General features: G+C 41.7%; 1 protein-coding gene across 1 annotated transcript in view; it reads left to right on the top strand.

Moving 5' to 3' along the window:
* Positions 1-946: 946 nt before the first annotated feature.
* The window catches only part of LOC139756557 (uncharacterized), a 119,041-nt gene continuing 113,987 nt past the window's right edge, over positions 947-6,000 (top strand). Inside the window, exon 1 of the mRNA XM_071676164.1 lies at positions 947-1,090. The gene's annotated coding sequence lies outside the window, so the exon portion shown is untranslated. The remainder of the gene's footprint in view (positions 1,091-6,000) is intronic.

Genomic DNA, 6,000 nt, shown 5'->3' with positions numbered 1-6,000 from the left:
CATTCCCTGCGTTTCGTAGAAGGCGACTAAGAGGGGAGGGAGCGGGGGGCTGGAAATCCTCCCTTCTCTTTTTTTTTCAATTTTCCCAAAAAAAAAGAACAGAGAAGGGGGCCAGGTGAGGATATTCCAGTCCTCTGTTCTTAACGCTACCTCGCTAACGCGGGAAATGGCGAATAGTTTGAAAAAAAATCATAAACTAAACATTTTACGTACGCTGAGAAAAAAAGAATAGGCTAGGCTCACCCTCGCGAGGTGAGGTGAGGTGGTAGGTCTGGTAGCCCAGAGGGCGGGCAGACGGGAGGTGATCCCCATGCTGCAGGCTAAGGCAGGACCTACCAGGAGCTCTTGCTTGTTAAAGACGCACCTGCCACCAACACCCTGTTAAAGAGGAGGCTGGCAGTCTCTCCCCCACACAGGGAGGCGCTAGAACTAAGGTTCATTAGTGGAGAAATAATTACACTGTGTTACGTATGTGAGTATCATTTGATGGAGCTGGGGAGGAGAGACGGGGAAGTGTGAACCGTAAGCTAAGCGGGAGCATGATTCACGACAGGCTTTTGTTTGGTAAGGCATCATCAAAAAATAAGTTAGAGTGTGCGGTTCAGTATCCGGGGTGTAGCTTGAATAATCAGGAAAATGTTTAATGGCCATATTGTTAAACCTACACTATATGGAGAGTCATTAAGTCCATAGTGAATATTAAGAGAGTATATCCTATGCGTCGGATAAGCCTGTCTTCTTATATATGAGGCCTCATCGCCTCAACTCATGGTTCTTGTTGCTCCGGCAAAGCTTCATATCACCCAAACCCAGTGAACAAAAGACTCAGGATTACTGACAGTGAGTAAAGATATCTCATTCGTAGGGCTATCCGAATCTTTGGTCCGAAACCACTCGAACCGAAAGTGAACGCGGAGTGTTTACGTTTTCTCGTTCGACGGTTGTCCGCTGTCGAGCGTTGACAGTTGGTTACGTACAGCAAGTGAACTCGCAGGGTCGTGGTGCAGTAACCCATTTATCTATTATTTGTCCTTACTGACTCCTGATTATAACACCCGGACACTCTGGACTGGCCAGGGATTCTTCTGAGGTGAGTAAGAAGGGAGCAGTTCGTATATTAACATTAGCCAGGATAAAATTTGAGGAGTTGGACAAACTAGTTTTGAAGTGGTTCACAGAGAGGCAAATGGAAAATGTACGTTCATCCGACGAAAAGGCCTTACCTTTCATGAAAAGACAAAAATCAAAGAGCCTTTTAGTTCTTGTGATGGGAGGTTTAAGAAATTTTAAGTAATGACGAAGCATTAGAGAATTGTAAGGAAATGGGAAATAGCGAGTAGCCATAAACCTACACATAAGTATTATAACAGTCAGATCCGGATGCATCTAAAGTCTTCTAAAGAGCGAGTACAAGTTTCAAATTTGCTTGACGTGTTTCGGAATTTTCTAGACTTTATTTCGGAAGTTTTCTTGAAAGTCATGTCCATCTTACCATCTACCCATACGAATTTGGACACGTCCCAGTTTAATCATATAGATGCACATTAGGTTATATACGTAGCTTTGCATAACATATTTGTGTGTGTGTGTGGCATGTCATTAGCACCGTTCTGTCCACATCTAAGATTGCACTCATCGTATCGGAAATACTCGCCTGTTGACGTTAACGGTAGCGGGAAAAGGTCGTATATCCCCTTCTGGACGAAACCAGAACAAGAAAATAAGGACATGAAGTCTCTATCGTGTCATTTGGATAATAATTTCATCAGGAACCCAAAACTTTCATGATGAAAATCAGCAACGATTCAGTTGTACCTGGATCTATTCGATCAACCCTAACTCACCAAGGGTTTAGGACTGTTATATAAAGCTATGAAGATAAGGATTTTTATTCATTAACTTATTATGCGAAACAAAGGATATTGCATTATCCAGGATATAGTATAACACAGGACAGCAGAAGGCATTTTCTAGACATTCAGTATTTAGAAATTACAAATGCATAGGCTTGGGTTATTGTTGTACTAGGTTAAAACCTCTACATGTTTAATTGTACGATAACTCTTTATAGAGTGAATTTGGTCGGTTGTTAACCAGTTACTGGAAACAAATATTTCCAGGTCACAATGAAGCAACGATGTGGCGTCATATATCGTGGATATTTTGCCTTACGTTTTAGACATTTTGAACCCGAGATATTGATAGGTACGTTAGATTTTTGCAGTGTTGAGCAGTTAACTTCCTTATTCATGCCCAGTAGACTGTGCTGGCTAGAGCCCTGGTCAGCCTCCATTATTGCCACAGCTTCTCTTTTTTTTTTATTTCACGAATAACTTTACTTCTTCATCCCACCACTCACTACCCTTTCTAAGATGCCCACCTCCCATCTTTTGCATGCTACATGCATCTCTTGCACATGCTATCACTGCTCCCTAAACACATCCCATTCCTTACCCACTCCCCTCACGTCATTTGCTCTCACCCTTTGCCATTCTGCACTCAGTCTTTCCTGGTGTTTCTCCACGCAAGTCTCTTTTCCAGGTTCACTTACTCTCACTACTCTCTTCTCCCCGGCATTGTTTCCTGTTTTTTTTATAAACTACAAATCTTCATCGTATCCTCCACAAGAGAGTGATCAAACATCTCACCAGCTGCCCCTCTCAGCACATTGAGGCCGGACAGATAATGATCACCAGGAATGTGTTTTCAAAACGGTGCCAACTAGTGGCCGCTGTTGTCAATGTGACATAGTTAGACAAAGAAAACATCATGAATTTTTGGTGCATTTACTATACTTTAGTTTACCATGGATATCATAGAAAATGGTAAACATTCTCATTACAAAAAATGGCAAAATATGAACAACTATAATAATCTGATTGCTTCTTAGTAAGTGCACGGATGAGGCTTCATATTTACTTTATCAAGCAATATTTAATCTATATCTTTTTCACACAATATGTGTACGTAATAGTAATTTAATAACTGATAGTTTCAATTGATTTTTTTTAATCACTATGTCAAATATCCACTGATTTTAGTGACTGATGGTTTCGCGTCAATTACTACATTGAAATATTCACGTTTTGTTGTAGGTTATCTACACGTCTAATCCTTGCATTTGATTTGTGTTCCTTTTGAATATTTTTTATATTTATTGCCAAATTCATGTTTCTTACTTGACATCTGAATAATTGAGTTTTTGGTGTGAAGGTGAAGTGCAGTAAGCAATTATCCTGACAAGAAATAATTAATACTAATTTTAGCTTATACTGTAGTTATCTTATACACAGCTTTGCTTGTGGTACATGCATTTTCTTTATTGTATACAGCAGCTTGTATACATAGTTATTCCAGTTGATATTGTTAGTATACATAGTCTTATTAACAATAAGCCTGTTGTATACGTATCAGTTCCTGTGCACTAATATGAAAAAGACTTAGGCACACAAGGACACACAAACATACATATACTGTTACCTTGTTTTTTTTTAGCATCTGAGGCTGAGTCTTCTTATGGTTGTTGGTTGTACATGTGAAGGTCAATGTGAATAGCAAAAGGCTGACTCGTATATAACGTTAAAGACAATACTGTGGCTTATTTCAGTGAGGATTATTGGGTACATATAGTCATGGTTCCACGGGCTTGTTCTAGCCTCGGCAGTATATACACAATAATTAGCTTATGTTGAGTGCTAATTACTTCTCTAATCAGCATAATGTAAGTTTTTGACAACAGATTCTTGTCCAGTATGCTTAATAGCACCTTTAGTGAAATTTTTAACAAAATCCGAGAATTTCACAAACTAATGATAAATTCCAGGTATTTTGTTTGAGATTTTGCTGGGATTTGGCTAAATTATAAACTTCTTCAGATCTGAATGAAATTCTCATTGTAGGTGTTCTTCCTATGCAGAATAAGAATTTGGGGTGAAAAAAATCCATTTCCAAAGATTTTGCATGTCCACTGGCCTCCTTGTCTGGGGACGGAGTCCACTGGCCTCCTTGTCTGGGGACAAATCAACTGGCTTCCTTGTCTGGGGACGGAGTCCACTGGCCTCCTTGTCTGGGGACGGAGTCCACTGGCCTCCTTGTCTGGGGACGGAGTCCACTGGCCTCCTTGTCGTCTGGAGACAGAGTCCACTGGCCTCCTTGTCGTCTGGAGACAGAGTCCACTGGCCTCCTTGTCGTCTGGAGACAGAGTCCACTGGCCTCCTTGTCGTCTGGAGACAGAGTCCACTGGCCTCCTTGTCGTCTGGAGACAGAGTCCACTGGCCTCCTTGTCGTCTGGAGACAGAGTCCACTGGCCTCCTTGTCGTCTGGAGACAGAGTCCACTGGCCTCCTCGTCGTCTGGAGACAGAGTCCACTGGCCTCCTTGTCTAGGGATGGAGTCCACTGGCCTCCTTGTCTGGGGACGGAGTCCACTGGCCTCCTTGTCTGGGGACGGAGTCCACTGGCCTCCTTGTCGCCTGGAGACGAAGTCCACTGGCCTCCTTGTCGCCTGGAGACTGAGTCCACTGGCCTCCTTGTCGCCTGGAGACGGAGTCCACTGGCCTCCTTGTTGCCTGGAGACGGAGTCCACTGGCCTCCTTGTCGCCTGGAGACGGAGTCCACTGGCCTCCTTGTCGGGAGAGTGAGTCCACTGGCCTCCTTATCGGTAGAGTGAGTCCTTTAGACTCCTTGTTGGGAGAGTGAGTCCATTGGACTCCTGCTCAGGAGAGTGAACTCATTGGACTCAGTCAAGCAACCTCTCACCTATTTCACGTGAGCAAGATTAAGCTGTCACTGGTGAGGACAAGATCAAGAACGTTTTTACCTCTGGTTGGTTTTTTAAATAACTGTTCTAGAAAAGTGTCTTCAATCAGTTCCACTAGTCTCATTACCTCTCATTCACCTGTTAACATGTTCCAGTGTATGTTTGGACTGTTGTAAAGCATCATATTGTTGTCGTCTTTTTGCTTAGGAGGTCTGTAATTAATGCTGAGGCCTAGTTTACTTTGCAGTTAATGTCAATATAAAGTCTTAAGTGTGTGTATCTACTTTGCTTATCTTAATAGCACTTAGATTGTTATCAACATAGATGAAAACACCACCACCTACCCTGTGTAAGGGATCTTTCATAAATAGTTTGTGTCCGGGTATTGCTAACTTGGTGATTCAGTGTTTATTCTCAAAGTTTGCCCATGTTTCTGAGATTGCAATAATTTTTGGTTTTTCAGTAACTGCATCGGATATAAGTTCATCATGTTTCAAAATGATGCTCCAGGATTCTGAGGAAAAAAATTGTAGAAGGTGATGTAAGTGTATGCAGAGCTGAATAAAAAGTTCAAAATTGTTTTTGCAATTAGAAAACACTGTTGTCCTAAAACAAGGGAGGAGGTTTTGGAAATGTATGTTGAGAGAATATTAATAATACGTTTAGGACTTAACACCCTCTACAAGGCTCGTGGTCTTGAAGAAATTTCACCATATGTGCTGAAAGTGTGTGTAGATAAACTAGATAAACCACTTTAATGTTCAATATGTTACTTGAGAAAGGCAAATTGTCAAGGGAATAAAAACAAAAAAGTTGTACCTACATATGAGAAAGGAGACTGGAAGCAGGTACTGAACTTCAGACCAGTCTCACTAGTATTTGAGGATGACTACAGGGAAGCAAATACTTGAGTGACAGAGAAAATCCTTTTAGGGAAAGGTTATTGTATTCTATTAGAGAGAGAGAGAGAGAGAGAGAGAGAGAGAGAGAGAGAGAGAGAGAGAGACCTCAGTCCTTGACAGAAAGGAAGACTGGGTGGATTTTTGTCTGGATTGACAGAAAGCATTTGACAATGTAGCATTTTGGAGGCTGATTAAGATGCTGAACCACTGAGTAGAAATAAGAGGGAAACTTCTTTGATGAGTAGATTATTTTGGTGGGAGGGAGTAGTGGATGCTTGTTAAAGTTATGGCTGCCAAATCGGTTAAAGTGACCACTGGAGTGCCACAGGGCTAGGTTCTAG

Source organism: Panulirus ornatus, chromosome 2 (assembly GCF_036320965.1).
Source record: "Panulirus ornatus isolate Po-2019 chromosome 2, ASM3632096v1, whole genome shotgun sequence".
In the NCBI taxonomy this organism is placed as follows: domain Eukaryota; kingdom Metazoa; phylum Arthropoda; class Malacostraca; order Decapoda; family Palinuridae; genus Panulirus; species Panulirus ornatus.
The sequence above is the reverse complement of the archived record's forward strand: the minus strand, read 5'-3'. Positions and strand labels throughout refer to the sequence as shown.